Source organism: Myotis myotis, unplaced genomic scaffold (assembly GCF_014108235.1).
Source record: "Myotis myotis isolate mMyoMyo1 unplaced genomic scaffold, mMyoMyo1.p scaffold_m19_p_9, whole genome shotgun sequence".
Classification (NCBI taxonomy): domain Eukaryota; kingdom Metazoa; phylum Chordata; class Mammalia; order Chiroptera; family Vespertilionidae; genus Myotis; species Myotis myotis.
Genome location: NW_023416401.1, coordinates 59,412,801 through 59,424,773, shown reverse-complemented (window position 1 = coordinate 59,424,773; position 11,973 = coordinate 59,412,801). Strand labels below are relative to the sequence as shown.

The 11,973-nt window shown below is 42.6% G+C and overlaps 1 pseudogene; it reads left to right on the top strand.

Moving 5' to 3' along the window:
- The first annotated feature begins 10,867 nt into the window (after positions 1-10,867).
- Positions 10,868-10,999, top strand: LOC118663929 (annotated as a pseudogene).
- Positions 11,000-11,973: the final 974 nt, after the last annotated feature.

Genomic DNA, 11,973 nt, shown 5'->3' with positions numbered 1-11,973 from the left:
AAAGCCCACCTCTAATATTTCTCATGTTTCTGACCTTGGATAAATTACTTTGTCATTTGTGTTAGCAAGCCTCCAAGACAGCCCCCGATGATGATTCTCACTCACCAGTATTCATACTCTCGTGACCTCAGTCCCCACCCACAATGATTACAGCTGCTCTGTGTAATCACGAGGAGATTGCAGAAATGACCACATGGCCTCTGAGACTAGGTCAGAAAAGACATTTCAGCTTCCTGTTGACTCTCTTGAGTGACTTGCTCAAAGGGAAGTTAAGGCACTGACTGGACTTCCACGTAAGAAACATCCAAACCTGTAGGAATTTCTATGAGTTTATTTGAGCCAGTTGCCAGGAAGCAAAATCTCAACGTATTGAGAAAATGCTCCAGAGAATAGCAGTTTTGCACCTTATTTTATACATTAGAATAAAAGGAGAAGATGTAAGAGGGTTACACGAAATCTGTTGGTGATAGATTAGGGAAGTAGGAGAAAGAAAAGTGGGGAGGTGGCAGGGTGGGGGAAGGAATCTCTGGGATTGGCTAAAAAGTAAAAGGAATAGACACATTTCTTTTACATTTGTGGATATAGGATAATTAGCAGTAAACAACACCATAACAATGACAATGAGGAGCTTTGTGATCTCTGCTCTGGTGCAGTGATTGTGCCATGAGGGGTCTGGAAAAAAGAAATTACCCTGACATTTCAAGGGTATGTTATCCTAGATGCAAAAAGACCATAGGCCCATTCAGTTAAGGTAAACATTGACCTTTGTCAGGGAAGATATCAGTCTAGGTCTAGGACATGTCTACTACCCACCATGACCTGCTTTTAGTTAAGAAATTTTAATTTCAAACTCCCTATGTGGTTACTTTAGGTCACTGAGTTTGTAAGACCCACCATGCAGACCTCCCCTGAGCTTGTCAGATTTAGTATGTGGCCCCTTTTCCCTCCCCACATTCAAGCAGCCCAATGGAGAGATCTGCCCGGCAAGTAACAGAGATCTCCTTGACCTTGTCAACTGCCAAATCATTTGCCAGCCACGTGCATGAGCCACCTCGGAATTAGATCCGCTAGCCGCAGTCGAGCCTTAAGATGACTACAGCCCTGGTTGACATCTTGGCTGGAGCCTCCTGAGATGAGCCAGGCCAGAATCACCCAGGTATTCTGCTCTTAATTTCCTGACCCACAGACAATGTCTGCGATAAAAAACGTTCATTGCAGTTGTGAGCTACTTGAGTTGTTACACAGGGATAGATAATTAATACAGTCACTCTTTGCCTCCTTTTACTCATCTTTAAAGTGGAGATGAGGCTAGTACCTGCTTCATAGAATCACAGCGAGGATTCAGTAGTGTTACCAGACAGGGGACCTGTCCCTGAGCCGGTCTGCCTAGGGCCAGCTGGCAGCATGTGGGTTCTTGACTTTGTGTAGGAAAAATTTCACAACAGGAGTCCAGGAGACGATGATGGTACATTTACTAAAGCTGGGGATAGTGAAACAAGGAAGGGCTTCCTTCGCATAGACGAAGCAACAGGAAAGGCTAGGCGGGGCTGCCTTAACTCACTGAGAAGTCAAAGTAAAGGGGACCTTGGGGACAGATTCAGGGCATTAGCCTGCATGACCCATTGCTCCACTGGTTGTAGTCTCGTGGGGACCCTTAGAGTTTAGGAGATGCAGCCAGTGGGGAAAGAAGAGCGGGAAGGAGGAGGGAAAGGGAATAGGCACGGGCTGTTCTCCAAAGGGAGAGAGTACTCTGGGTCCTTTGTCTTGAGGCTTTTTGAAAAATCAGACAGAGGCCGAAAACCAGGACTACAGGCTTTATTAGAGGAGAAGCACCTGCCGGGCTGTCTCACAAGGAGAGGACAGCAGCACGTGCAGAGGTGGGCACGCCTTTTGAGGGGCGGAATGGGAAGGGGGGCTTAGTGTACTCGGCGCACACTGATTGGTGGCTTACTGCATTGTCCATATAGGACAAGGGCTTAGGGTATTTGGCAGGTGTGGATTGGTGGTCCAATGTATAGTCCATATAAGGTACCTGGTTAGTCACGCAGGTATTTCTGGGCTGCAGGTTACGTCATACCCCACCCACCAGTTGGGGGAAGAGAGGATCTATCACTTTTATATCTCTCTGGTAGGTGGGAATCTTAGGCAAGTTCTTAGGGGAGGGTTTCAGCAGAATATTCATCAGTTTTTCAGGTGTGTTCTTTCAGGGGGTCGTTAGTCATTGCAGCTGGTCCTGGCGTTGCCCACCAGGTTTTGTTGCTTTTCTGGGCCTGGAGCTGAAATACAGCTGAGGCTTAGATGTTATTGCTAGGAAGGTGACCTTCTGTACCGGGCTGTAAATTGATCAGCCATCTGTCTCAGTTTCCCTATTCCACTTGTCCTGGTTTACTTGTCTGTCTCAATAGGATGATGTCTGGAAAGGGTTTGGCTCGTAGCAAACACTTGTTGATGGGAGCCAGTGTTGCCATATTATTTTATGATCCTCATTAACTGAGAGCAAAGGTTAAGTAGTGTATGAGTAAGGGCCTGGAGCGAGGATGAAGTAACAACACCCGGTAGGTATCTTCTTCATTTTCTTTTTCTTTTTTTCTAATATATTTTATTGATTTTTTACAGAGAGGAAGGGAGAGGGATAGAGGGTCAGAAACATCGATGAGAGAGAAACATCGATCAGCCGCCTCCTGCACACTCCCCACTGGGTATGTGCCCGCAACCAAGGTACATGCCCTTAACTGGAATCGAACCTGGGACCCTTGAGTCCGCAGGCCGACGCTCTATCCACTGAGCCAAACCAGCCAGGGCTATCTTTTTCATTTTCCCTGCAATCCAGCTCTGACTATACACTTGCATGCTTTCTCCCAAGGCAGAAGTCTGTGGAGGCCAGACAGAACAGAAATAGTTTCCCACAAATCCCCTCAGAGCCTGTCTGATGGACTGTTCCCCTATGCCCCAAGGTGTGCTGGTTCCTGGAATAGGCCACTCCCCTGCAAGGTAAGGGATTTCCCCCCTTATCTGGGGCGGGTCACATACCAATACTCCTATCCATCCTGCCTGTCATGCAGTGCAGAAGATATCCATGTCACCTTGCCACTGCGCAGGACACACATTGCTAGGAGGTCTTATCAATGGAATGTGCTTTTATTATTTTTATTATTATTAAATGCTTTTACAGTTCATTCCTGATTGATTTTTTTTATTTTTAATTTTTTAGAGAGAGAGATACATAAATTTGTTGATCCTCTTATTTATGCATTCATTGGTTGCTTCTTGTATGTGCCTTGGCCAGGGATCAAATTCGAAACCTTGGCATATCAGGATGATGCTTCAACCAACTGAGCTACTTGACCAGGGCTATGAGATCTGCTTTGACTCAGCACTTTCCAGTGATGTTCCCTTACCCCTGGCAGCTCATCTGCTAAGGATTGCTTTCCTCCTTAATTTGTCTCTGAGTTTAAATGTTAACTGTGCTACTGATTTTCCCTTTGTCGAGTCACTCAACCTCTTAAGCACCATTTCCTCATCTGCGAAACAGAGATAGTGGATTTTGCCTCAGCGTGGTTGGCGGTAGACAGTGAAGCAGGACAGTATGAAAGCTTTGTTAAATGGAAATAATAAACCGCAGGTGAACAACACAGTTTTGAACAGCACAGGTCGACTTACACATGGATTCCCCCCCCCCCAATAAATATACAGTTGGCTTTTCTTAACCCCGAGTTTTAAATCCAAAAACAGTATTTTCGATCCACGGTTGGGAGGGCTGCCTGTCTGCGTTGTTCTCTGCCATTTTCTGTAAAGGACTTGAGCATCTGCAGATTTTGGCATCGACAGGGGTCCTGCAGCCAATCCCCCTCAGATACCGAGGGCTGTAGTCAAGTTTCGTGGAGTCTAAAATTACACTCAGATTTTCAACTGCATGGGGGTTGGTGCCCTGAACCCCCACATTGTTCAAGGGCCAGCTGTATAAATGCCCCAGTCTGTTGCCCAGCTCCCTGCTCTGCCCATTCTCCCCATAGCTGGAGCCACTTAACTCTCACATGCAACCTCTGCCCTGCTCTGGGCTTGAGACCAACTTTGTTTTTTAATCAGGGAAGCTTAAAAGAGATTTAATCATGGGCTCAGCTATTAGTTGAAAATTTGCCATGGTACCTTCACCGAAGTAATAGAATCACAGTATATTCTCCTTACATTTGGATGTGCGTTAGTTAATGATGCCTGGACCCCACTCCAGAGATTTGAATTGAATTCTCTAGGGTGTGACTTGGACCGTGGGAATTTTCAAAGCTTCTCTGCCTTACACCCTGAGTGAAACAACTGTTTTCAGAACACTGGACATCAGATAAGGAAGGACAGTGATCTCTGAGAGAATGGAAACAAATGAGGTGAGACCTATGATTTCCCAAAATTACTGTCTTGAGAGTTTCCAAGCCATGGTGCAGGGAGGGTGAAACCAGGTAGAACCCAGCAGACTCTCGGGGTTGGGCAGACAGAGCTGAGAGTCTGGAGACCAAAGAGGTAGGGTTGGCAGAGCACCAGAGAGAAAATAGTTGCACAGAGGGAGAGAATGCTGGTGATCTACTCAAGTTTTCAGCTGAGTACTCACTAGCACATGTGTGTGGAGAAACTGTCTGAGGTCTGGGAAAGAACCATCCAAAAGGATGAGAGGTACCGTGTTCCTGTTCACAAAGGGCTGGGAATAGTGCCTGTGCCCGCTAGCCAGAACGGAAAGCCTCCTGATTCATAGGGTACTCAGTAGACTTCACAGTACTCAGTAGTGCAGAAAATGAGCCCTAGACTAAGCACTGCGTTGGTCCCACCTAATCCTAAAAGCAAGACCCTAAAACATCAAACTGTTTCCAAATAACTGCATTCCAGAACAAAGTTCAAGAATACTTGTAGAATTACCAAAATATCCAGCAGTCAACAGGTCACATTCACAATATCTGGCATGCAATAAAGAATTTACCAGTCGTGCAGAGCAGGAAATAATGAGGAGAAAAAGGAATTGAAGTTGACCCAGAATTGACATAGGTGTTAGAATTAGCAGACAAGGACATTAAAGCAGTTATTATTATAACTGTAGTACACATGTCCAAAAAGATAAACAGAGACATGGAAATATAAAAAAGAAGTCAGCCCTAGCCAGTTTGGCTCAGTGGATAGAGTGTCGGCCTGCAGACTGATGGGTCCTGGGTTTGATTCCAATCAAGGGCACATGCCCCGATTGCAGGCTCAATCCCCAGTAGGGGGTGTGCAGGAGGCAGCTGATCATTGATTCTCTCTCTCATTATTGATGTTTCTATCTCTTTATCCCTCTCCCTTCCTCTCTGAAATCAATAAAAATATATTTAAAAAAATATTTTTAAGAGTAAATTCTTAGAGATAGAACTGTTGGAACTGGCATATGGTTGTTTTAAAACAACTTTATAGGCCCTGACCGGTTTGGCTCAGTGGATAGAGCGTTGGCCTGCAGACTCAAGGGTCCCAGGTTCGATTCCAGTCAAGGGCATGTACCTTGGTTGTGGGCACATACCCAGTAGGGAGTGTGCAGGAGGCAGCTGGTCGATGTTTCTCTCTCATCGATGTTTCTAACTCTCTATCCCTCTCTCTTCCTCTCTGTAAACAGTCAATAAAATATATTTAAAAAAAACAAACAAAAAAAACTTTATAGAGGTATACTTGACATACCATAAAATTCACCCAGTACATTTCAAAGATTTATGATAAATGTACTGAGTTGTACAGTCATCATCACAGTCTATTTTTAGAATATTTTCATCATGTCAATACGATCCCTCATGGTCATTTACAGTTAATTCCTGTTCCCACCCCCTGCTCCAGGCAGCTACTCATCTTTCTGTCGCTATAGATTTGCCTTTTCTGGCCATTTCATGTACATGGAATTATACAACATGTGATCTTTTGTGTCTGGCTTTTTCATTTAGCTTAATGTTTTTAAGGTTCCTGTATGACATAGCGTATATCAATAGCTTATTTTTATTATGGAATGGTATTCCATTGTATGGATATAGCACTTATTTTGTATCCATTCACCAATTGATGGACTTTTTTTGAGTTTTGTGTGTCCCCCCCCCCCCTTTTGCTGCTGTGAACATTTACATGAAAGTAATTGGGGGATATATTTAAAAATTTTTTCTTGGGTAGATATGTAGAAGTGGAATTGTTTGGTCTTTTGACAAATTTATGTTTAATTTTTCAAGAAACCAAGACATTTGCCCCGCTGGTGTGCCTCAGTGGTTGAGGGTTGACCCATGAACCAGGAGGTCATGGTTTGATTCCAGGTCAGGGCACATGACCTGGTTTCGGGGGTCCATCCCCAGTAGGGGGTGTGCAGGAGGCAGCCAATCAATGATTCTCTCACATCATTGATGTTTCTATCTCTCTCTCTCCTTTCCTCTCTGAAATCAATTAAAAAATTTTTTTAAAAAGAAACTTTTTCAAAGTGATAATACCATTTTAGATTTCTACCAACGATGTATGAAGCTTCCTATTTTTCCACATTCTTGACAACCTTTGTTACTGTCTGGAGTTTTTAAAATTTATTTAATAACCATTCTAGTGGGTGTAAAATGGCATCTCCTTGTATTTTTTAATCTTCTTGTATTTTTAATTTGCATTTCACTAATGACTAATGATGTTAGGTATCTTTTCTTTTTTAATTTATTGATTTGAGAGAGAGAGAAAAAAACACATAAATTTGTTATTCCACTTATTTATGCATTCCTTGGTTGATTCTTGTATGTGCCCTGACCAGGGATTGAACCCTCAACGTTGGCCTATCAAGACGGCACTCTAACTCAGTGGTTCTCAACCTTCCTAATGCTCTGGCCCTTTAATACAGTTCCTCATGTTGTGGTGACCCCCAGTTTCATTGTTACAAATTGAACATAATTAAAGCATAGTGATTAATCACAAAAACAATATGTAATTATATATGTGTTTTCCGATGGTCTTAGGCAACCCCTGTGAAAGGGTTGTTTGACCCCCAAAGGGGTCGCGACCCACAGGTTGAGAACCACTGCTAACTAATTGAGCCACCCGGCCAGGCCATAGACATCTTTTCATTTGCTTATTGGCCATACCTGTACCTCATTTGGTGAAATGTTTATTCCAGTCTTTTGTCTTATTATTGAGTTTCAAGAGTTCTTTGTATATTCTGTATACAAATTCTTCATACATGTGTTTTGCACATATTTTCTCCCCATCTCTCACTTGAGTTTCATTTCCTTATGGTGTCTCTTAAAAAAGATGTTATTGACGCTGGCCAGTGTGGCTCACTTGGTTGGGTGTCATTTAGTGCACTGAAAAGTTGCCAGTTGGATTCCCCATCAGGGCACATGCCCAAGTTGTGGGCTTGATCCCCAGTAGGGGGCTGACTGAGGTTTTGCTCTCACATGGATGTTTCTCTGTCTCTCTCCCTTCCTCTCTCTCTAATAACAGTTTTTAAAAATCTTTAAAATTTTTTTCAAAAGGTTATTAAAGTGAAGTTCACACAACATAAAATTAACCATTTAGAATTGACCAATTCAGGCCCTGGCCAGGTAGCTCAGTTGGTTAGAGCATCGTCCTGATATACCAAGGTTGTGGAATTCTGTCCCAGGTCAGGGCACAAACAAAAATCAATGAATAAATGCATAAATAAGTGGAACAACAAATTGATGTTTCTCCTTCTCTTCCTCTTTATCTAAAAATTAATTTTAAACATTTTAAAATTGAACAATTCATTAATGGTATCTTTTGAAGTACAAAAATATTGAATTTTGATTATCTAATTTATTTTTTATTGGATATCAATTTATGGGTAATGCTTTTGATTTCATATTTAAGAAATCTTTGCCTAACCCAAGGTCTTAAAGACCTTTCCCCAATGTCTTCTAAAAATGTTATTGTTTGACTCATTCTTTAGATTCCTGATCTATTTAGAGTTATTTTTGTGTATTGTGTGAAACAGGGGTATAGTTCATCCTTTTACATGTGGATATTTTAACATATGTATTTATTTTATTTTTTTAACACTGATTTTAGAGAGAGGAAGGGAGAGGAACATCGATGTAAAACATGGAATGGTTGCTTCCCTCACAGTGCCCCGATGGAGGATCAATCCTGCAACCTGGGTTTGTGCCCTGCCTGGGAATCGGTTTGTTGTATGGGACAATGCTCCAACTGAGCCACCTGGCTAAGGTGAACCTATGTATTTTAAATTTGAATACATGTGGTCAAATTGTCTTCCCACCACACAGTTGGCATCACAACAGTCGGCAGTGAGCCTGGCTGTTTTTTTCACACCCTCGCTAACACAACTCAGATATCAAACTTTTTGTTCCTGACCAATCTGTTACTGGCAAGATAATGAGACCTCTGTTCCTGTCTTCTTGAAGGAAAGATTTCAATCAAGAGACAAAGTTCAGGAAAGCAAGCAAGAATTTATTGACCACAGCAAAAACACACTTAGGGCAATGAAGCAAGGAAGGGCGTAGAAGAAGCAGCAGCAGAGCCTAGGCTGGGCTGCTTTGGCTCACGGGGAAGTCAGAGACAAGGGACCTTGGAGACAGGTTCAGAGGTCTAGCCTAGAACGAGCTGCTGCTGCCCATTCCTCCTCTGGTTGCAAGTCTTGTGGGGTCCCTTGGACTTTAGGAGATACATGCCTATGGGGGAGGGGAGAGGGAAAGGGGTGGCATAGTTGTGCTCCCTGGAGGGAGAGCATGCTGGGACCTTAGTTTTGCAGGGGTTTTAAAAGTTGGTTGTTTAGGGGAGGTTTAAGGGGGGAGGATCAATAGAATATTCATCAGCTTTATGCTGATGTGCCAAAATGAGATTCATTCCCTTAACTTCATCTGTCCTTGCGTATGGTTGGCACATATGGCACTAATTGGATTTCTGCTATTTATCTCCCTGAGTAGGGTGATTTAAGCTATTTACCCTCTGGTTGGGGAGGAGAAGTATAAACCACTTACTCTTTTTTTAAAAAATATTTTTATTGATTTTAGAGAGAGGTAGGGAGAGGGAGAGAGAGATAGAAACATCAATGGGAGAGCATCATCGATCCACTGCCATCTGTACATTCCCCTACTGGGGATCAAGCCCATAACTGAGGCATGCACCCTGACCAGTAATCAAACAGTGACCTCTTGGTTCATGGGTCGATGCTCAACCATTGAACCCCACCAGCCGGGCCAAACTGTTTATTCTTAAGTGTCCTTGGTTTTCGGAAGATAGGATTTACTAGGTGGCTGCAAACTGCTGTTTAACTAGTAGTTTCCCTATTCTGCTTGTTCTGGATTGTCCTAGCTTCTTACTATCTTATAACAAATCTAATAGTGAAAGCATAGCACTTCAATAGTTTTAATTTGCTAAATTCCTACTTTAGCCACATCCTAAGCATTTTCTGTGAAATGAACAGCTGAATGCATTAGTTACCTACTGTTTCAGGATACACACTAAGAAACAAAACTACTAAAATTAAAAAAATTACCATACAATCTACCAAAGTATTTACTGATAAAATGATAGCCATCTGGGATTTGTTTCCAAATAAGCTATCAGTTAAGGTAATGGATGAAAGCTATTGTTAATAAGTTGATATTTGATGCTGGGTGAAGCTTGGAATTCATTATGCTATGTTCTTTTAGATAGTGAAATTTTTCATAATGAAAAGGTATTTTTTAATGGCCATTTTTGGCACCACCTAAAATCATCTTTGTACATCCATTAATGCACAACCCCTTAGAACAGCGGTCACGAACCCTTTGGGGGTTGAACGACCCTTTCACAGGGGTCGCCTAAGACCATCAGAAAACACATATATAATTACATATTGTTTTTGTGATTAATCACTATGCTTTAATTATGTTCAATTTGTAACAATGAAATTGGGAGTCACCACAACATGAGGAACTGTATTAAAGGGTCGCGGCATTAGGAAGGTTGAGAACCACTGCCTTAGAAGATACTAGTTTCAGGGTTAACAAAGAGGGCTCTAGATTCAGACTGACCAAATTTCAATCTTGCTTCCATCAGGTACTAGCTGATCTCAGGCAAGTTGTCAAACCTCTCTGGGAGACAGTTGCCTAACCTGAAAAATGAAGAGCTAAACTTACTATTGTTCTGTACTGGGTTGATGTTCTCTCATTTTATGGTTCCCACAACCCTAAGAGGGAAAAGTATATTTGTCTTGTTTTACAGATAAGGAAACAGCTTTAATGCAGATGTCTGGACCATTAGACCTTGAGGGACCTGCCCCTCTTCCCTCTAAGTTTTGATTGTCCTCAAGGACTGGAAATAAGGTCACATATTCCTTTGTATTTCACATTACACTTTGTTGCCACCTCTGGAGAAGTTTACTTGAATCTGGGATGAGTTCCGAGATTCTCAGGAGCATTTCTGGTCTGACACACCTTCCTGGCTTGCATATTGCATAAGGTGACCTGGATGCTTATTCCTTGATTCTATCTTTGCCTGAGGAATTCACAGGCATGACTTCAATTTAAAAAAAAAGATGTTTAGGATAGACATATCCAATAAAAACTGTAGGTAAGAAATGATTCTGATGTGCCGTCTGTAGAGATGGGTCCATGGTCTTTCCTAGGGGAAGGACAACTTTAGCTTTGAAAGCCAGGAAAAGGGGAATTGAGGATAACGAGCAGGACTAGATGTTCTGACACGCTGTTTATTTTCTAATGAAGTTTCTCAGTCCTGCAATTGCTTGTCTGACTTGCATTGCTCCCAAAAACTGCAGGAGGAGGTGCAGAGAGAACTTTATGGCTATTTATTTATTTTTGATTTTCAGAATGTGTTAAGAAAGCTGTCAATTTGAACAGGAAAGAACGTTTATTCTAAAAAATAACATCTAATTGCTTCTCGGCCTTTTGGCTAAGACCAAGTGTAGTATCTGTTCTTTTTTTTTTTTAAAAATTTTTTTTTCAGCATTACCAGGCCTGCCACTCAACTTAGTATCTGTTCTTATCAGTTTAATGAAAAATAACATCTAGCCCAGCCAGAGTAGGCTCAGTGATTGAGGGTCTACCCTTGAACCAAGAGAGCACCGGTTTGATTCCTGATCAGGGCACATGCCCAGGTTGCGGGCTGGATCCCCAGTAGGAGGCCTACAGGAGGCAGGCAATCAATGTTTCTTTCTATCCCTCTCCCTTCCTCTCCCTCTAAAATTAATAAAAACATTTAAAAATAAATAAAAAATAACACCTAGGCTTTGCTAGATCAGAAAGTACCTGCAAAGGCAACCTGGGAGACCTTGTACCTACCTGGGAAGGCTCTGCACATCCTTTGAATCCCTGAATTCTAAACTTTATTGCACAAAAGGCCGCTTGGAATGTGTATCAAAACCCTCCAGTCAAAACCACTTTTTCAACCTGAAGGCCTCTAAAGAGGTGCATTTCAAAGGGCTTCACAGTGTGGGATCAGTGCTGACTTTGGTCCCTGTGGGAGGACAGCAGTGTCCACCCTGTGGGGTGTCCATGCTCAGGCCACCAAATGCAGGAGCCACCTTGTGAAAGGCTGCAGGAGTGGACTAGTCCAGAGGGGCTCTGAGCGATGACAACAGGCAGGAGTCCCTGTCCAAGGCAGTCATTTGAAGTCCAGCTCATTTAGTGTTTTTTTCTACTTGTGAAATCAAAATGGAAGACACCCATAACAGAACTGCTATTTCCATGTTCAGTAACTTTTAAAAATCAGTGGCTTGCCGAAACCGGTTTGGCTCAGTGGATAGAGCGTCGGCCTGCGGACTGGGGGGTCCCGGGTTCGATTCCGGTCGGGGGCATGTGCCTGGGTTGCGGGCACATCCCCAGTGGGGGATGTGCAGGAGGCAGCTGATCGATGTTTCTCTCTGATCGATGTTTCTCTCTGATCGATGTTTCTCTCTCATCGATGTTTCTGGCTTTCTATCTCTTTCCCTTCCTCTCTGTGAAAAATCAATAAAATATATTTAAAAAAATAAATAAA